The 19,145-nt window shown below is 46.6% G+C and overlaps 1 protein-coding gene across 4 annotated transcripts in view; it reads right to left on the bottom strand.

Annotated features, from left to right (window-relative positions):
* The window catches only part of PACSIN2 (protein kinase C and casein kinase substrate in neurons 2), a 116,895-nt gene extending 98,836 nt beyond the window's left edge, over positions 1–18,059 (bottom strand). Inside the window, exon 1 of one of the 4 annotated variants that reach the window (XM_053257472.1) lies at positions 17,834–18,059. The gene's annotated coding sequence lies outside the window, so the exon portion shown is untranslated. The other 3 variants (XM_053257465.1, XM_053257466.1, XM_053257467.1) reach the window with 3 other exon arrangements.
* Between the last annotated feature and the right edge of the window lie 1,086 nt (positions 18,060–19,145).

Raw genomic sequence — 19,145 nt, 5'->3', positions numbered from 1 at the left:
TGCAAGAACTGCTTTGTTGCCCATCCTTAGGTTGCCATTTGCATATATAAGGAGAAGTGGCACAATTATGTTGTAGCTCATGTTGTAATACCCTGGGTTAATCTTCCTTCCTACCTCCTGCATTTAGAAACTCTAAACTGTAATCAGAGATTTCTAAACTTTTTACTTGGCTGCTTGAAATACATTTGAGATTGTTCAAACATTTTAAAAAGGCTATTTAAACACCACACAAGATTAGATGTAACCTAATTAAGGCATCAGAAAAAGTCATATGGTAATTTTGAGGGGGGAAACGAACACAAATTGATGCAAATGAGAGGGAAATTTGCAAGGGAAAACTTTTTCATACAGTTTTTCAATTCAACCTTTTCTGGAAAACTCACATCTCTGGCTGTAATCAGAATCCATTTGATTGTCTGTTCTGCTCCCTTCAAAACAAATTTGTCTTTCATGAACTCATATCTGACAGGTAGCTGGTTCATTTCAGCCAAGTACAAAGAATTCCTCATTACATAATACTGTAAGTGTGATTTCTATGATGGAAATATGGAAGCATTTCCCAGAAAGGACAAGTGTAATTCCCAAAGACCATCACAATGGGCCCCAATGAATAGTATGCACACCATATAATGAAAGCTGATGTGCTTCTTGCCAAATATAAATGCAGATGACTGCTAAATTGAGTAGATGACCTTATATTGTTACTGGAGTGTCAGTCTTGTAGGTAATCTGACTTAGATGCATTCAGTAATTTCTCCTTTAAGCCAAGATCCTGCTTCGGTAAGTATAACAGTAGTAAAGAAAGCAATAGTTTCCACATCACTTGCTGTGTTATAGTTTATGTACACATAATCCCTTTGTAAAAGATTTGCCAGATATGACTTTTTCTGTTGGTTGATCCCAGAATCCCACTTTTGATCCAAATATTGTACAATCTAGATTATTTTGCATCTTGTCCCAAGAGCTTCAGAAAGTTTGTCTATGTATGGTGCCTCCTACTGGGTGAATTGGAATATTCTTGCATTGTGATACTTTCCATTTCAGCTCCATCTGCAACTTGGGTTCTTCTAGTGGTCATCTGTGCTCTTACACGAACAGGCTTTGCACCTGCGCAGAGACCACATCAGAGCTTCCAAGCTAGAGAACTGCTTTTTGGCGGTAGCCCTGCCCCCTCGGTATATAGCCGGTTGCGCGGGCTTCCCTCTCCAGTCTTCTGAGTCCGCAATCTGAAAGAGACTAGCAGAAAAGACATGAGAAGAGGGGAGGATGGGTTGGCATGTAAGAGCACAGATGACCACTAGAAGAACCCAAGTTACAGGTAAGCAACCTGTCATTCTTCGACGTGGTCTCTGTGCTTTACACGAATGGGTGCATAGCAAGCTGCACCCATGCCCTGCTCACCTGGAGGCGGGATCAGGCGAAGATGGATTGTAGCACCGCCCCGCCAAACACTGTGTCTTTTCTGGCTTGGACATCCAGGGCTTAGATGAAGAGTGCTTAGACGCCCACGTAGCCGCCTGGCAGATATCATCTAGAGGAATGGCTCTGTCAAAGTCAGTAGATGTCACAACCACCCTCGTTGAATGTGCTTTAAGAGAGGGTGGAGGAGACTTTTTGGTGATCTAGTATGCCAGGGAGATGGTGCGGACAACCCATCTGGATATAGTCTGAGCAGAGGCTTTTTTGCCCTTGTTAGGGCCGGAGTGGAGCACAAAGAGAGAATTGGAAGTCTGAAAGTTAGAGGTACGGTCAACGTAAGAGGCGAGTGCCCTTCGGACGTTCAAAGTGTGGAGGCGGCATTCGGCTGTCATTGTCGGCTCAGCGAAGAACGCAGGTAAGGAGATAGGTTGGGAGCGGTGGAATGAAGTGACCACTTTTTTGCATTTTAAAATGTTATTGATTTTTACAATACCTTAACAATAAAGTTACACTTAAGTAAATATTGAGTTCCCGCATACCAGACTGTGCGGTTCTTGTTAACTATACATATAAGCCACTGCTATAATAATACAAAATTGGTTAGACAGTCCACAAATTAGCCCGCTTACGCCTCAGATGTTCCCGCGGCCACCATCTTGAACTGGAGTGGATGACATCATCACACACCATGCCATTTGGGCATTCCTTTTGCAGCTGTAGCAAATTTGGTTCAAATTGGTTAAGCAGTTCACAAGTTGCCCACCTGCACCTCAAATTTTTACACATCCGCCATCTTGGATTGGGGTGGATAGCATCATCACAAACTACGCCACTGAGGTATCCCTATGTGTCCCTACAACTGTACCCAATTTGGTTCATATTTTAATATAAAAATGTTTAATAATAATAATAATAATAATAATAATAATAATATTGGTCCAGGCGTTGCAAAGTTGATAGAGGGGGAACACACAGACACATACACAGAATGCCGGGTGATCTCATAAGCCCACTGGAAAGTAGGCTAAAAAAAGATGTAAACTACTAAATTTCCAATTCTCATGTAAAATATAACATGGTTAAAATTAAATATTCTACCAAGCAGACACAGCCTGCCTCTTCCACAAGAAGTACCAATAGGATAGATGGCATTGCTCCCTGTAAATGCAAGTCCTGCGTGTGTTACTGGGAATGAAATTTGGCTCGCGTCCTTGGCAAGCATACAGTACACACAAGGAAAGAACACATACTCCATAATTTTTATTCTCCTAAATTCTCCCATAGCTAATCCTATGTATGGCAGTTCTTGCAAGCGTTTGGAAGCAGCTGCTGGATAGTATAGCGACAGGGGCAGGGGAGAAAATAGCGATGCCGGCCGGCATGAGCAGGAGGTGGCGGCGGGCTGGCCCAGCTCCCAGGAGGGGGGATGAGGGCCCGGCTGCCAGGAGGGGGTGGCAGCTGCTGGGAGTTGAAGGGCGGGCGGAGGTGGTGGGTCGGCTTTCCGGTCAGCCGGCAAGCACTGGGAGGGAGGAAAAGTGGGGAGGAGGAGAAGCAGAAGCAGGCCAGCTGGCCTGCCAGCCAGAAAGAGACATTGGTCTTACTGTGAAGGTTCTTTTTCCCTGAAGTAGGAGATCCTCAGATAGGGTGATGTACTGCGCATGCTCGAGACAGAACTGGAATCATGTGATTTGATTGAAGGCATGGTTACCTCGTAGCCCCAGTTCCAGGAATGAAGAGCGAGGTATGAAGGAATAACTGGAGAGAGCTCAAAAACTAATAGTAGGAAAAGTTCAAGGTAACAGACAACAATATGAAAACAGATAGCACAGAGAACAAACAGGAGTATACTAAAGAACTGTAGAGCCCTGAGAGCAGCCTCAGTAATGCCCCAAAAGGGGGTCCCTGCCCTCAACAGCTGAACCGACCCCAACCCGGACAGCACATCTGGGCGGGGCTGAGGATCTCCTACTTCAGGGGAAAAGAACCTTCACGGTAAGACCAATGTCTCTTTTTCCCCTGAGTAGGAGATCCTCAGATAGGGACATGCCCAAGCAACCCCCTAGGACCTGGGACGGGCAGATGTGCTTAGACAACTTGCTGGAGGACGGTGCAGCCGAAAGTCGCCTGGTCCTGAGAGAAGTCAGGAATCTTATAATGTTTTATAAACAGTGTGATGGACGACCAGGTGGCCGCCCTGAAGATTTCTACCAACGGAATGTGAGCCGAAAATGCGGTGGATGTTGCGGTGCTCCTGGTGGAATGAGCGGTCACTCCACCCGGGAGCGGGAAGTGAAGAGCGGCATATGCCATCCGGATACAGGACTTAATCCAACTGGCTAAAGTGGCTTTAGACACCTTGTCGCCCAGGTTCGCGGAGCGGAAAGAGACAAAGAGAGCGTCCGCCCGTCTAATATCCTTTGTGCGCTTGATATAGGACCTTAGAGCTCTCCGCACATCGAGCTTGTGCCAGAGCTTCTCCTTGAGGTGGACTGGATCTGGACAAAAGGAGGGGAGGACGAGGACCTGAGACCTGTGGAAGGAGGAGTTAATCTTGGGAAGGAAGGTGGGATCCAGTCGTAGGATGACAGAGTCAGGGTTGAAGGTGCAGAACTCCTTTCGTACAGAGAGTGCGGCCAACTCGGAGACCCTGCGGGCAGAGGTCACTGCTACTAGGAAGGCTACTTTAAAAGACAGGGTCCGTAAGGGAATCGACGTAAGGGGTTCAAACGGTTCCTTCGTGAGAGCGTTGAGGACTCGATTCAGGTTCCAGGTGGGGAAACGTCTGAGTGGAGGGGGGGCCAGATTTATTGCTCCCCACAGAAATCTGGACAGGTGTGGGTGTAGAAGTGCCTGTACCGCTGATGAATTAGAGAGTTGTAGTACCGATGCTAATGCTGACGCCTGTCGTCTGAGAGTACTGGGTTGTAATTTCATGTCCAGGCCAGCCTGCAGGAATGCGAGAACTTCGGGGACGCCTGCCTCCAGGGGTTCCTTATCGTGAGTTTTGGCCCATCGTAGGAAAGCGGACCAGGTGGCTTTGTATACTCTGACAGTGGAGGGCCGCCTGGAGGCCAGGATGGTGTTCTGTACGCTCCTAGAATATCCTTGGGCTTCTAGTTTCGCGCGTTCAGCCTCCAAGCGGTTAGCTGGAACCATTGAGGGTGTGGATGCAGAACGGGTCCTTGGTGTAGCAGGTCCAGTCGGTTCGGGAGGCGCCATGGAGGGGCGGCCGCCAGACTGAGAAGATCCGGAAACCATGGACGTCGAGGCCAGAAGGGAGCCACCAGAACCATTTCTGCCTTTTCCAGACACAATTTCTGGATGACCTTCATGATGATTGGGATTGGGGGAAACGCACACAGTAGACCCCTTGGCCAGCAGGAGTGAAGGGCATCTACCCCTTCCGCTAGTGGGGTGTGATACCTCGCGAAGAATCGAGGAAGTTGATTGTTGCCTGGAGCGGCGAAGAGGTCAACTAGAGGCACTCCCAGGACCCGAGTGATTTGGTGGAATACTTCCAGATGTAAGGCCCACTCTCCCGGGTCCATCATCTGTCTGCTGAGCCAGTCTGCTATCTCGTTGTCGTCGCCCTTGAGGTGTTTGGCTATGAGCGACAGAAGGTTGGATTCTGCCCAACTGAATAGGAGATCAGTCTCCTGCATCAGTAAGGATGACCTTGTCCCCCTTTGGCGGTTGACATAGGCTTTGACCATGATGTTGTCCGTTCGAAGCAGGACGTGTTGATCCCGGAGGACAGGGTGGAAGTGTTGCAGGGCTAGGCATGCTGCCCGGAGTTCCAGCCAATTTATGGTAGATTCGCTTCTGCTGTGGACCAGGAGTCCTGGATGAGTGCCCCCTGACAGTGAGCCCCCTAACCGTGCAGGCTGGCATCCGTCGTGACTACCACTCGGCGGGGTTCCATCAGTTGGAGCCCGCGAGGGAGGGCAGGCGACAGCCACCAGTGGAAAGAGGACTTGACAGCTTGGGGTATGTAGATATGATGACTTTGAGCCGCCATGATTTGATCCTGCCAGGGAAGGAGAAGCCATTGTAGGGGCTGGGAGTGCCACCTGGCCCAGGGTGTGCAGTCTAAGCAGGTTTTCATCGATCCGAGGGCCTGGGCCAATTTCATCACATCCTCCCGGGGTTTGAGTAGGAGTGGGTGGAGTTGCTTGACAATGCGGTCCCTGCGTTCTGGTGGCAGTGAGATCGTGTTCTGTGCGGTGTTGAATAGAGCTCCCAGGTGGACCAGCTGTTGAGAAGGGTTCAGATGACTCTTTTGAGTGTTGACCATGAACCCGTGGTCCCGCAGGGCCTGCAGGGTAGTGTGAACATCCTTGACAGCCTGACCTCTGGAGGGCGCTCTGAGAAGTAAGTCGTCCAGGTACGGGTGTAGTCCCACCCCCTGGAGGCTGAGGAAGGAGACCAGAGATATCATCAGTTTTGTAAACACCCTCGGGGCTGATGCTAGTCCGAAGGGCAGAGCACGATACTGACAGTGGTCTCCGTTGTAGGCGAAGCGCAGAAATCTTCGATCGGTGGGGTAGATCAGTACATGTAGGTAGGCTTCCGAGAGGTCCACTGAGGCCAAGTAATCTCCCTTCCTCACCGCCTCCTTTATGGTCCGGAGAGACTCCATACGAAACTTTTTCTTTCGCACGAAGTGGTTGAAGGCCTTGAGGTCCAGTACCGCCCTCCAGGACCCATCCTTCTTCGGTACCAGGAAGAGGATGGAGTATATTCCTTGGAACCTCTGTGGAAGGGGCACAGGTTCTATAGTCTCAATCTGAAGGAGGTGAAGCACTGCAAGCTGCATTACGATGTTTCAGAGGGTTGGAAGATCTTGGTGTGGGGATGAAGTGGGAAGGGGGTTAGGATAGAAGGTCTATGCTGTACCCCTTGGCTATGGTGTCTATGACCCATTTGTCTGAAGCTGTCGACATCCAGGTCATTATGAAGTGTGACAGTCTTCCCCCCACTGGCAGGGAGTCATTGCTTGCGTTGCTGGAAATGCGAGAAGGGGCGGGAAGTTGTTCCACGCGTCTGACCTCTGGATCGCTGCCTCCACTGTGTTCGATTGGAACCCCTGTAGAAAGTGGGGCAGAAGTCTCTGGATTGATTGAAGTGGGAAGACTGGTAAGAAGGCTGCCTAAAGGATCGAAAGGAACTGTGGCCACCCCGAAAGGGTGGGCGAAACTCCTTCTTCATGGACGGCATGACTTTTTTTCTTATCTTTCGTATCCACCAGGATAGGATCCAATGCTGCACCGAATAGAGAAGCGCCAGTGAATGGTGCTGCCGTCAGCGCCAGTTTTGATTTAGAGTCAACATTCCATGGTTTTAACCACAAAATCCTATGCACTGCTACTCCTGCTGACATGGCCCTGGATGATTGCTGAATAATGTCTAGACTGGAGTCAGCTGTGAGGGCCGCGGCCTTGGCCATCTTATTAATGCCCTGGCGCAGTTTGGGTAGTTCTGGAGGGACCAGCTGAACCAATTCCTTTGCCCAGAGAACGGTTGCTCGAGCGAAGATGGAGTTAGTGGTGGCCATTTTAATGGATGAGGTGGAGGCCTCATGTGCCTTCTTCAAAAGGACATCACAACATCTGTCCTCCTGTGATTTGAGCTGTTCCTGGTGTTCGGAATGAACCAAAGCGCCTGACACCATTTGAGCCACTGTGGGGTCTACTTTGGGGGTTGCCAGGAGGGAGGATACCTCGGATGGCAACAGGTAATGTTTCTTTGGTAGACTGCCTATGGTTCTGGAGGAAGTGGGTCGCTGCCACTCGGAGGACATAACTCTCTGGAATGGGGGGGGGAATGGGACCACCGGGTTAACCGGGTCTGCGGGAGGAAAAACCTGCTGATCTAGAGTAACAGCGGAGGAAGCAACAGCACCCTCCGGAGGAGAGACGTCGTTAATAGTCCGTTTGGCTTTAGCTAGCAATATCTCAAAATCTGTGGAGGAAAATAGTCTGGTCGAGTTAGAAATGGGAGGCGCAAGTTCTTCTTCGGATAGCTCCCCTTCCTCCTTCTCTGATTCTAAGGGGTCCCCAGGAATCAGTGAGTGGGATTGCGAGGATTCCTCCCCGGAAGAGGACGGAGGGACCAGCAGGGCAGGTGCTCTGAGTGGAGGGGGAGGTGGGGGGAGGGGGAGGAGCCGGGAGGGCGGGGTAGGGAGAATGGGTGGCAGCGGCTTGCGGGGCCTTAAGCGTTCGAGGGACGAGGATGAGGAGGGAGAGCATCGTCTGCGCTTGTTTTTGGCCCTACGTGTGGGAGGCCTGGGAATGAAAAGGCCTCGTTCCCACAGGGGAATAGCCCTACGTCGCGGGCTGGAATCTGGAGAGGAAGAGGAAAGATGATCGGTGCCCTGCCTCCTAGCCCTTTTGCGCCCTCTGTTCCCCAGGGACAAAGCAGGTGGAACCGCCCCTTGATCTAGCGTAGCGGGAATACCCATCCTGGAGCTAACCCCGATTAACTCTGACCGTTCCTCTTGCCCAATACAGGGAGCCGCAGGTGGCTCACAGTTAACCAAATCAGCACATTCCGATAGTGCATTGCACGGAGCCGCAGGTGGCTCGAGGTTAACTGCATTAGAAATCTCCCCTTGAACGGAAAACTGAGCCGCAGGTGGCTCTAAGTTAAATTCTCTGGAGAAAAAATCCCGCAGCCATTGAGTGGCTCTGGGAGAAAAGGGGTCACTACTCACAGTTTGGCTCTGAAGCGTCTGTGCAGGAGAGTTGGCGCAAGAGTTTTCGGGCAGCGGGGGGGACAGCGCGGACCAGCCGGTTCCCCCTCAACCGCAAAATCCTGCCTCGCAATAGGCACTGGAGCCGGCACGTTGCCCACCGGGCTCCGGACTCCAGGCACCGAAGACGCCTGCCTGGCGCGCTCCTTGTTCTTATCTTTTGTCTTCGCGCCATTCTTGCCCGCCTTAGTTTTGGAGCGGCAGCAAACTGCTTGAATCAGCAGCCGCTCGCTCAGCCGTTTGCGCCCTTCAGAGAGGTGGCTAGAGTCCTTGCGCGAGTCTTTGCGCTTCTTCTTCTTTTTAGGTGGTGAGGACTGGTCAGCCAAATGCTTGGACTTTTTTAAGCGCCTTAGTTGGGCGATGCTCATTGGGCTCAGCAGAAATCTCAGCCTGGGGCTGGTCCACAGCAGAGAATGGCGGCGGTGGTAAAGCGCCTGTAGACGCGGCCAGGGGAATGGCGCCCGTGGAGTGAGACACCGAAGCAGAGGCTAAGGGGGCCGAGGTCACAAAGCTGCCCAGGACCTGCGGCAGATGCGTACCCTCCGAGAGGGAGCCTTGCATAAGCTCCTCAGCATGAGCCGCTTCCATATTAGGTAAGCAAATAACGAAAACAAAAGGAGAATTTGGAAGCCAATTGCAATTGGAACTGGAAAAGTTACGTTTGAGCTAGGAAAATTTGGGAAAGTCGAATCGAGAACTGCTCCCTTCCCACCCTTGCACACTAACCAAGGAAGGAGGAAAAAGGATAGTAGAGACAATAGGATAAGCCACTAATAGCCAGAAAAGAGACCAAAATACCTAGAGTGACCAGAGCTCTCTCCAAACAGTCCTATCCCGAGCGAGAGAGAACTGGAACTGGGGCTACGAGGTAACCACGCCTTCAATCAAATCACATGATTCCAGTTCTGTCTCGAGCATGTGCAATACATCACCCTATCTGAGGATCTCCTACTCAGGGGAAAAAGCACAGGGGGTGAGAAGTGGGCCAGCTGGGCTGCAAGCCAGGTGGGCGGTGGGGTGGGGGGGAGAAAAAGGCAGCGGTGGTGGGTGGGTGGATAGAAAATCATTAATGCAGTTTCTTGGCACTAAATACATTGGAATTGCCTGCATTTGGCACACTGAAAATTGAAAACACCAGTGAACAGAGAAGCATCTAAATCATGAACTAAAACTTCATAAATTCTTCCCCACTCTCCTCAGAGTGATATTTTGCACAACGGTAACAAGCAGCAACCATGCCTAAGTTCTGTTTTCTAAACAGAACTACCTACCTTCTGAAATGTTTGCATAATCCACTATCCTACATTGCCAAGTCAGCACAACTGATTACAGGCTACATATATTACAGGCTACATATATTAAATCACTCAGTTGCCTCTAGAACACAAACTTTCCTAACTAGGAAAGAGACACACTTTTATATATATACTATGTAATCTGAAAACAGTACAAGGAGCAGATAGTTCAACCCCAAACATGCACAGCTTACCTCCAGTTTATGTAAATCAACATAATACTCAAAACAAGTGTTACAGCAAGAAGGTAAAGTACATAAGAAGGTAAAGTACCATTATCTTTAGCCCTAGATTTCTATATTATAGTTCCACAGCACCTCTCAGTTCCAAGCTGTGCTTAGACTAAAGGACTTCTCAGATGTTACTTACCAGGTAAATATCTCAACCTAATATTCATATAAGGCATATGTGCTCTCTCTCACAGTGTAGAGAAAGTAATGCCTGATCAAGGCTGTACCATTTTCATAGGAATAGAACTTCTCCCAGACTACTAAGCAACCTTGGAGAAGCTGCTGCCTGTCTGCGCAGAAAATACTGAGTTAGATGGACCAATGATCTGTCTTGTTATATGGCAGCTTCCTATGTTCCATCGAACTCCCACTGACTGATGCACTTGGGAAATACCTGGAACAAGTACTACTTTATCCTAAAATTGAGGGGCACATGACAACACTGGATTCTTTCCAGGCTGAGTTCTCTTACCCATAACTAAAATCTCAGCAAATCCTTAAACAATCCTGGCAATCTACATGAATGACATTTTTTCTGGTTATAGAGAACAGATAAGAGTGTGTGTTTTCTCAATTGAGCCCAAAGCAGCTTCAGAACATTCTTAATACCATCTTATCACAATTTTCAAATTCAGATTCAAACAGCATGCATATTTCAGAATCCAACTATTCAGTGATGTTCTGGCATACATTTACTTTCAATTCATGTCTTTCCCACCCCTTCCAAAAATCAATAAGTGATTAATGATTTGAAGCACATTTTGAACTAATTGGTTATTTTGCAGTTCAGAGTTCAAACTTCAGTAATGATTAACATTTTGTAATATCCTGATCAACCCCCAAATTTTAGAGCTTTAGGTCATATGACTATGTATAAGCATATACATTTCTATATGATAAAAAGGTTTTTCATACTAAGTCTTCAAAATAAAGCTCCATTTAAAGGCAGATATCTCTTTCAGTTCAGTGTAGAACTGCATTTAGTGATATAAAATTCTTAAAATATCATTCATAGTTTCAAAAGTCAGTCCTGAATTGCAAATGCTACACCAAGCACCACACTGTCAGTTCTAGCATCATGTCAGACTACTGTTAAAACTTAAAACTGTTTAGTGCAGTGGAGTAGCCAACATTGGACAAGTGAGGACAAATGTCCCTGAACCACCAGAACCTGAGGCACCCTTTGCCCCCATCCACGGCACCCTTTGCCCCCATCCCCCATCCAGCTGCCCAATGAAGCATTCACCAGCTGGAAGTGCAAGGCACAACCCCTCACCTACTCTCACTTGGTGCTTCATTTATCAGCTGGGTGCTTTTTCTCTCTCCCATGCTCTGAGGGAATGCCAGCTGGGAGAAGGGGTGAGGGCTGCACGTCCCCACTTCCCAGTGCTGGCCACACTCCATCTGTGTCAGATGCAGGGTAGATAGCAGGCGAGGGGCTGAAGAGGGTTTTTTTTAAATATTATTGTATTCTTAATCATAGCCCCATTTGAGATATAGGGAAAAGTGACACCTGGATATACAACTTGATCAGGCATATAATTGTGCATAGAAGTTCACATGGGCAATCTGCGACTTCAGAATTTCACATGGGCAACCTGCCACTTCAGCAAGAAAAGCAGACAAACAGCCTGATGCATTTATTTTTACTTTAGTTATTAAAATAAGTGACTACAATTGCAGCCTTAGAAATTTAACAACAAAAAAACAGTTGCTGCAAGGCTAGGCTTACCATCAAGAAACTGCTGCCAATACCTCACATCACAATACCCTTTTGTTGAATTTTTAAAAAAGTTTTATTTTACAAGATATCCAACACAATGACTGCAAATCTTATTCTTTATCTTTTAGCAGCAATCAAGATTGGTCAGACTGCTCAATTTCAAAAATGAAAGACAAAATGGAGGAAGTGGCTGAACATCTGCAGCAGAGTGCCTTTTGTTGGGAAGCTAAAACTTGTCCCCTTTTCACACTTTTAAAGAGCAATGTACCTCTGATCATGTGCATTCCTTGTTGTCTATCCCTTCCCAGACATTTAATAAGAAGCTTCTCAAAAAACTACATATTCTGTTTTACTCTTCTCATTTTTGAGATCTTTAGGAAAACACTTTCACAACTCTTCCCTCCCTTTTTGTTATAGGCAAGATACACTTAGTATTAGGAAATGAGCTGTAGTTAACAAAAGCTATATGCATCAGAATCTTTATGTTCTATTGTACCTTATATTCCTTCCATATGAAGGAATAATGGAAAAGTTACATAATCAAAAGTACTGATATTGGCTTGTTGCAGGGAATTTAATAAGACATAAGCTCAAGGAAGCTGTTCACTGAGCATCTGAAACCTAAATATCAACATTAAGGATGAGATGAAAGAAGCCATGAGAGACATCTGTCACTGGAAGAGTTAATCTCTCCTTGGCAGAAGGTTTGCTCTCCCACCCCCACCTGCAATATGTTATCTATTATCCATTTGCTGCTTTTAGATACTCAGCCACAGTATTTAAGCGCCTTCAGCTGGCATGCTAAATGAAGTACTGAGGATAGTGTATCACACTGAAACGTTTGCTGGGTTTTGTTTTAGCTTACATGCTTTATGTAAAATTTGTAAGTTAGAAATAAGGGGGGGGATGAGCAACCCTGAGCACCCAAAGAGAGACAGCCATACCCCCACACAGCCGGCTGATCAGATTTGAAGCACTGGCTGGAAGTAGGAATGTGCACGGATCGGTTCGGAGGCCATTCTAAAGGCCTCCAGACCGGTCCGGTCACGGGGTGGTTTTGGTTCGGGTGGGGAGTTTGGGGGGTTGCATCAAGGGCGGGGGGGGGGGGGCTTAACTTACCCCTCCCGCGCTTTCCACACGCTGCAGCTGTAATTATTCTAATAATCGCTCCTCCGTTGGCGGCTCCTCCGATGGCTCCTCCAGTTAAAAAAATGGCCGCCCCCTTGTAGCCCCGGCCCCCTGCTGCTGCCGCCCCCTTGAAACCCCCTCCCGCCCCCTTAAATCTCACCCCGGGCCCCGATCGATAACTTCAGAGGCGAGCGGCGGGGGGGATGTCCTCCTGCTCCCTTCCCTGCCGGGCTCAGGCTGCAAATGACTTTAGGAAGGCTTCTGCGTGCGCAGAAGCCTTCCTAAAGTCATTTGCAGCCTGAGCCCGGCAGGGAAGGGAGCAGGAGGATATCTCCCCGCCGCTCGCCTCTGAAGTTATCGATCGGGGCCCGGGGCGAGATTTAAGGGGGCGGGAGGGGGCTTCAAGGGGGCGGGAGGGGGCTTCAAGGGGGCGGGAGGGGGCTTCAAGGGGGCGGGAGGGGGCTTCAAGGGGGCGGCAGCAGCAGGGGGCCGGGGCTACAAGGGGGCGGCCATTTTTTTAACTGGAGGAGCCATCGGAGGAGCCGCCAACGGAGGAGCGATTATTAGAATAATTACAGCTGCAGTGTGTGGAAAGCGCGGGAGGGGTAAGTAAAGCCCCCCCCCCGCCCTTGATGGAACCCCCCACCCCAGTGCCGGACCGCAGCTCTGCGGTTCCGTGCACACCCCTAGCTGGAAGCAAAGGGAGGGAGAAGGGAAGCCCAAATTCCTCAAGAACTACTTCAGATAAAACTTGTGACCACTACCCAATGCCCGCTCCTGGATTATAGAATATAAACCTGAATGCATAATGGTAATGTGTTAATACAGCTCTCTCACTGGCATGAATGCACACAGTCTCTAAAACATACCCACATTAAATTACTTTTATAGGCTGTGACAGGGAAGGCATTCAGCAAAAATGGTCACACAACACTTCAAACAGAGTGCTGGAATTTTTAGAATGCAGAGAAACTAGATTTCATTTTTTTAAAAGTTTGTGAGCTACACAGAAGAGCCTCAAGGCTGCATGCAACCCATTCACTGAAAGTTGCCATTCTCTGCTGTAGGCTACACGATTTAGAAATGCTACAGCTAGCAAATGCAGCATGCTTACTGAGCAACAAGGATTCTGAAAGTCAAGAGTACGTGACCTATACTAAAGATCATTCTTCTAGATAATCTATTTTTTTCAAGGTAGGTAAAGTGTCACTCAATAGACTTCAACCTTGCATTTCTATATTAAAAATATAGTAGAGCTTTTTAGGAGGTGGCAGCCATGTTCTCTTAAAGGAAGTACACCAAGCCTAGCCTACTAGAATTGCTCTGAGGGAAGAGAGAAGAGGCATGGCTTGAGAAGCTGCCACCTCCCCCACATCATAATAACCTCAGCTCCCCACAATCCATCTGAGGTAGCCCCTCCTTCTCCAATTGGTACGCCAGAGCTACCATCTTGCTCAAAGGGGAGGAGAGGAAGTCTAAAGACATATTAAGATCTAGTTCTTAAGAGTCTTTTTGTTGTTTGTTGTATGGGTTTATATCCATTCTTACCCTTACAAGGCATTTATGTAAACAGCTTTGGGAGGTTCACCTGAAAGTAGTACATAAATGCCAGTAAATAAATAAATATTCTCTTTCACCAGATTTTTGCTGATCTAACACTTCAGATCCTAATTTCTTTTTGTGGTTGATAGTGTTATTATATAAAACACTTAATTCTAACCCTAGCTGTATATTTTATCTTAACTAGACAATATTTTCAATCAGAAGGGGGTAGTTGCCAGGAGAACTGAGCATTGTATACTTTGAATGCAAAATAGATGTGTATATGAATAAATGTGTATATGGATAAATTAAATTTATTCACCATATGCCTAGTCAATTCTTCTAAAAGGGTAGAGGAAGAAGAGTGAAACCCAGCCAGCCAAACACCTGAATGACTCATTACAGCCAGGGTGAGCGACTAGCTAACGAAAGCTGTAGCCAGACACCACAGATACAAAACACTCACTGTTTGTTTATTTTTTAAAAATTATTTATAGCCAGTCTCTCAGCCCACTGCAATCCTCAAGGAAGCATTTCTTTTTGCTTCAAACTTGGAATCCCACTGTTGTATTGTTTGTGTTATATTCCCACTGAAACTCAGGTGTCCTTGTTTATCCTGAGATGAAATTTAATTTCAGGGCTACCCCAATGGTTTCTGTAAGGGAATAGAGAGGAAGGAAGACATGACATTTCCCCGACATATTTAGGGCACTCTATGTAGTAGTTTGTTTCTCTCTCCATGACTGGTCTAATGACCAAACCAAGATTTATGTTTTAAGATGTATGTATGACATACACATGTGAAATGTGGTTTGGATTGTCATCATTTGTATTTTGTATGTGGTCATTTAAATGCATAATAAAAACAAGACAACTAAAAGGAATGTCTTATTCCCCTTTACCAGATAAGCCACTAAAAAAAGTTCCAAGATCAACAGTCAATTACTACTATCAACTTTAGACTTTAATCTCTGACTTTTTCCAAACCCACAATGTGATTAAAAGTCAATCGTATACTTTGTAGTACCCTATATAAGTTAAATATGGTATGGGAGATGCATGATCTTCAGTGGGGTCTGAGGTGTTCAGTTTGGGGGTGGAGTTTTCATTAATTAGCAAGTCACACACAGCTGCTTTTAAGATCAGGGATCTGCTTTTAAGATCACTAGGAGATGAAGGGGTTAACCCTTCCCCTATCATTTCCATGATCTAAATAGTCATTCTACCCACCCACTCCCAATCACTGTTAGCTCTGCAGGGAAAAGTATACCATACTAATTGTTTAAAAAGAAAGAAGAGAAGACTGCACACGTAGGCAATTCAAGTCACAGATCGGTGTAATGTTGTTTTGGCTCTCACACGGAAAGGAAGAGTAGGAGAAGCAACATAACCTATATCTCAAAATGAAATCTGGAGAGAAACAGTTGTGTTTGTTTTTTTTTAAAGTAAAACACAAAAAGCAGTGACAGCAGGTAGATTGCACAGAACTCCAGTTCAGAGGAACAGCCCTGGGATTGTTAAGTCCCATTTTTAAATAAAGAAAATCCTCCACACAAAAAATAAGCAAGTTTCTGTCCTGGAACTCTGGCAGCAAGCTGCAGTATTTATGCTAGATCTAGTACCTATTTCTTTCAAAGCGGCCAGTACATCAGCAGCACCCAGAAACAGATTGGCAAGTCACCTCTGTACCTGCAGCTTTGATTAGCAGGTTACTAAGACCCACATAAAATCAGAACTGAGACACAGATTACCTGAAACAAACAAGACATACACAAAAACAAAACAAAAAACCAGAGGGGTAAAGTGTTAGCCTAACAACCACTTTTCCCATCTGAAAGAGGACATCCCATGTTCAGAGGCAGTACACAGCCAGTCACCAAGAGCTGTAGAAAAACAGGGGGTAGCCATCACCATAATAAACTACAAGGAGTCTTGTGGCAAGGTCTAGAAGGTTACGGTAAAGGTAACGTGTGCCGTCAAGTCGATTTCGACTCCTGGCACCCACAGAACCCTGTTTTCTTTGGTAGAATACAGGAGGGGTTTACCATTGCCTCCTCCTGCAAAGTGTGAGATGATGCCTTTCAGCATCTTCCTATATCACTGCTGCCCAATATAGTACCAGTGGGGATTCAAACAGGCAACCTTCTGCTTGTTAGTCAAGCATTCCCCTGCTGTGCCATTAGCTAAAATGCTTATTTTGGCATAAGTCTCTCTCTTTTTTTTTTTTAAGGCCAAAATATATTTTAGTCTTGTAGTACCTTAAAATCTATTGGCTTTTTTTTTTTGTGGGGTTTTTTTTGGCACTACAACAGACCAACACAACTGGAGTCATCATCATTTACATCTCATTTGTGAATGGCATTGGGTTAGCCCCAGCTAGAGACTGCAATATAGATATGAGTTAATAACCGTATCCTTAAGTGAAGTCTCTCTAATCATAATGTTGATTGTCTGAAACATATACAGTTCCGCAGCCGGCAGCCAACAATATTGCTTGTACATGTAGGAGCAGAGAAAATTCTAGACTGCTTCAATCAAGTATTTGGGGTTTGGATAAGGAACAAGATGGAGTTTGCATCTCAGATCAGGTCTTTAGGCTCACTTGGTGGTGACCCCCTGAAGCAGTTACTATATCTTGCAAACTACTTCACAAAGTTGCTGGAAGGAATTAAACTGTATTGGTGAAAACTACCTCATTTTATTCTCAACCTTAAGTTGCACAACGGGGAATTGCTTGACTAACAAGCAGAAGGTTGCCAGTTCGAATCCCCGCTGGTACTATATTGGGCAGCAGCAATACAGGAAGATGCTGAAAGGCATAATCTCATACTGCGCGGGAGGAGGCAATGGTAAACCCCTCCTGTATTCTACCAAACAAAACCACAGGGCTCTGTGCACACCATGAGTCAAAATCGACTTGAGGGCACACTTTACCTTTAGTCACTCCACTGATCCAGCAAAAGAATAGTTGTGTGCTCACTAGCTTTACTCACCCTTCCCCATTCGTGGGAAGGAGGAACTATCTTGGAGGAAGAGCAAGATATAAATGTAATAATAATAATATCCACATACAAGTATATGATATTCATCTTTTCAAGCGGAAAAATTACACGGGAATTAACCACATACCGTTCTGCAGCCGGCAACCACCAACATTGCTTGTAAGTGTAAATGGAGAGAAAATTCTAGACAGCATCAATCAAGTATTTGGGGTTTGGATAAGGAACAAGATGGAGTTTGCATCTCAGATCAGATCTTTAGGCTCACTTGGTGGTGACCCCCTGAAGCAGTTACTATCTCTCGCAAACTACTTCACAAAGTTGCTGGAAGGAATTAAACTGTATTGGTGAAAACTACCTCATTTTATTCTCAACCGTTCGTGAGAGAAGCTAGCAGTCATCAGAGCAGTGCATGTACACAGCCCCAAGCCCTTTGAAGGAAAAGCGGGACACAAGTATATTTAATTAAACGTATTCACTTCCCGCCCCGTCACTTCAGCTTACTTCTTACATTATTTCTGCAATACTGTCAGAAAAATCAACAACAAAATGCCAACCTCAAGGTCCCCCCACTTTCACCTTGCCTCCCTGGAGAAGTCCCCGCACCCAGTCCAGGATGGCGGAGAGAAGCGAAACCTCGTTCTAATCCTCTCCCCTGCATCAGCTCCCGCCCTTCCAACTGGGGGGAGGGGTAAGAAGACTGTGGTTCGTACGCTTCCGCCCGCTTGCGCACTGTCCCCACTCACCTCAATAGGCACTGCGCAGACGACGAGTCTCTCTCTCTCTCTCTCCGGGAAGGACAGAGCTGGCGGGTGACTCCCACCAGGGCCCCGCCCTTCCCCTTCCCTCCCCAATCTGTCTCGTGCCGCGATATCCCAGTCACTCCGAGTCTACGACCGAAGGAACAGCCTCCCTCAGCCTCTGACTGCGGAGCCGGCCACCGCACGCTCTACAGCTCTGATAGGCTGCCGCCTGAGTTTCTTCTGTGATTGGCCAAAACTAAAGGCAGTCGTGTCTTCTTCACAACTCCCCTACCTACCGCCCGCCCTCATAGCAACTTTAACAGAGGGGTGGATCCGATTGGTTTCTCCCTTGCTCTTTCCTGACTGCCAATCAGCACTAACTTCCTAGCTGAAGAAAAAGCTCCACCAGAACTCAAGCAGAGTTTGAATTGGAGCCCGAAGAAAAAAGGGGTGGTTCTGAGGCGGCCGTGGGCCAAGATCGAACTTTTTTTTTTAACCCAACCTGTCTTCTTTACTGAGGGAAGAATTCCTTTGGAATAAGTCAAGCAATAGTAAAAGGAGTGTCTACGCTCATGTGCATAGTGTAACCAAATAACCTAGACATCCCCTATGCGTGAGGAATTTTACGGAATGGACTTTTAGGTCTGCTGGTGACGCGCTCAAAGGGCGCCGGTTATTTTATTTTGTATGTATATATTTAAACATTTGTTTTGCAACAACATTTATCAAACTGCAGAACAATAACATTGCAATATGCATAATACACATTTTACACTGCCTAGAGATGTACATATCAGGCAGTAGAGAAATATGATAAATACCTAAATAAAAACACAATTTTAAATAACAAAATGCAGCAGCAGAAATGTGACTTATAATTTAGAATCTCTTAAGATAATTAAAATTACATGTGTATTTAAACAATGATAGATGGACCAAGCTCCCAAACCTAGCAATTATCTGTGTGCAGTAAGTTGCACAGGAGCAGGATTTCTGCTTGAAGAAACTACAAGTGATGTGAAATTGCAATCTCATTGGTATTTTCCAGTTTACTCACTGCAACAGGTTCATAACATGTCAGCAAAGTGCCCCTTCATCATCATCATCATTATTATTATTTTATTATTTATTACATTTATATCCCGCTCTTCCTCCAAGGAGCCCAGAGTACAAGGAGTACTACATACTTGGGTTTCTCTTTCACAACAACCCTGTGAAGTAGGTTTGGCTGAGAGAGAAGTGACCGGCCCAGAGTCACCCAGCTAGTTTCATGGCTGAATGGGGATTTGAACTTGGATCTCCCCAGTCCTAATTC

This window comes from Hemicordylus capensis, chromosome 5, assembly GCF_027244095.1.
Source record: "Hemicordylus capensis ecotype Gifberg chromosome 5, rHemCap1.1.pri, whole genome shotgun sequence".
In the NCBI taxonomy this organism is placed as follows: domain Eukaryota; kingdom Metazoa; phylum Chordata; class Lepidosauria; order Squamata; family Cordylidae; genus Hemicordylus; species Hemicordylus capensis.
Note: the sequence above shows the minus strand (reverse complement) of the source record. Positions and strands in the feature narration are given on the sequence as shown.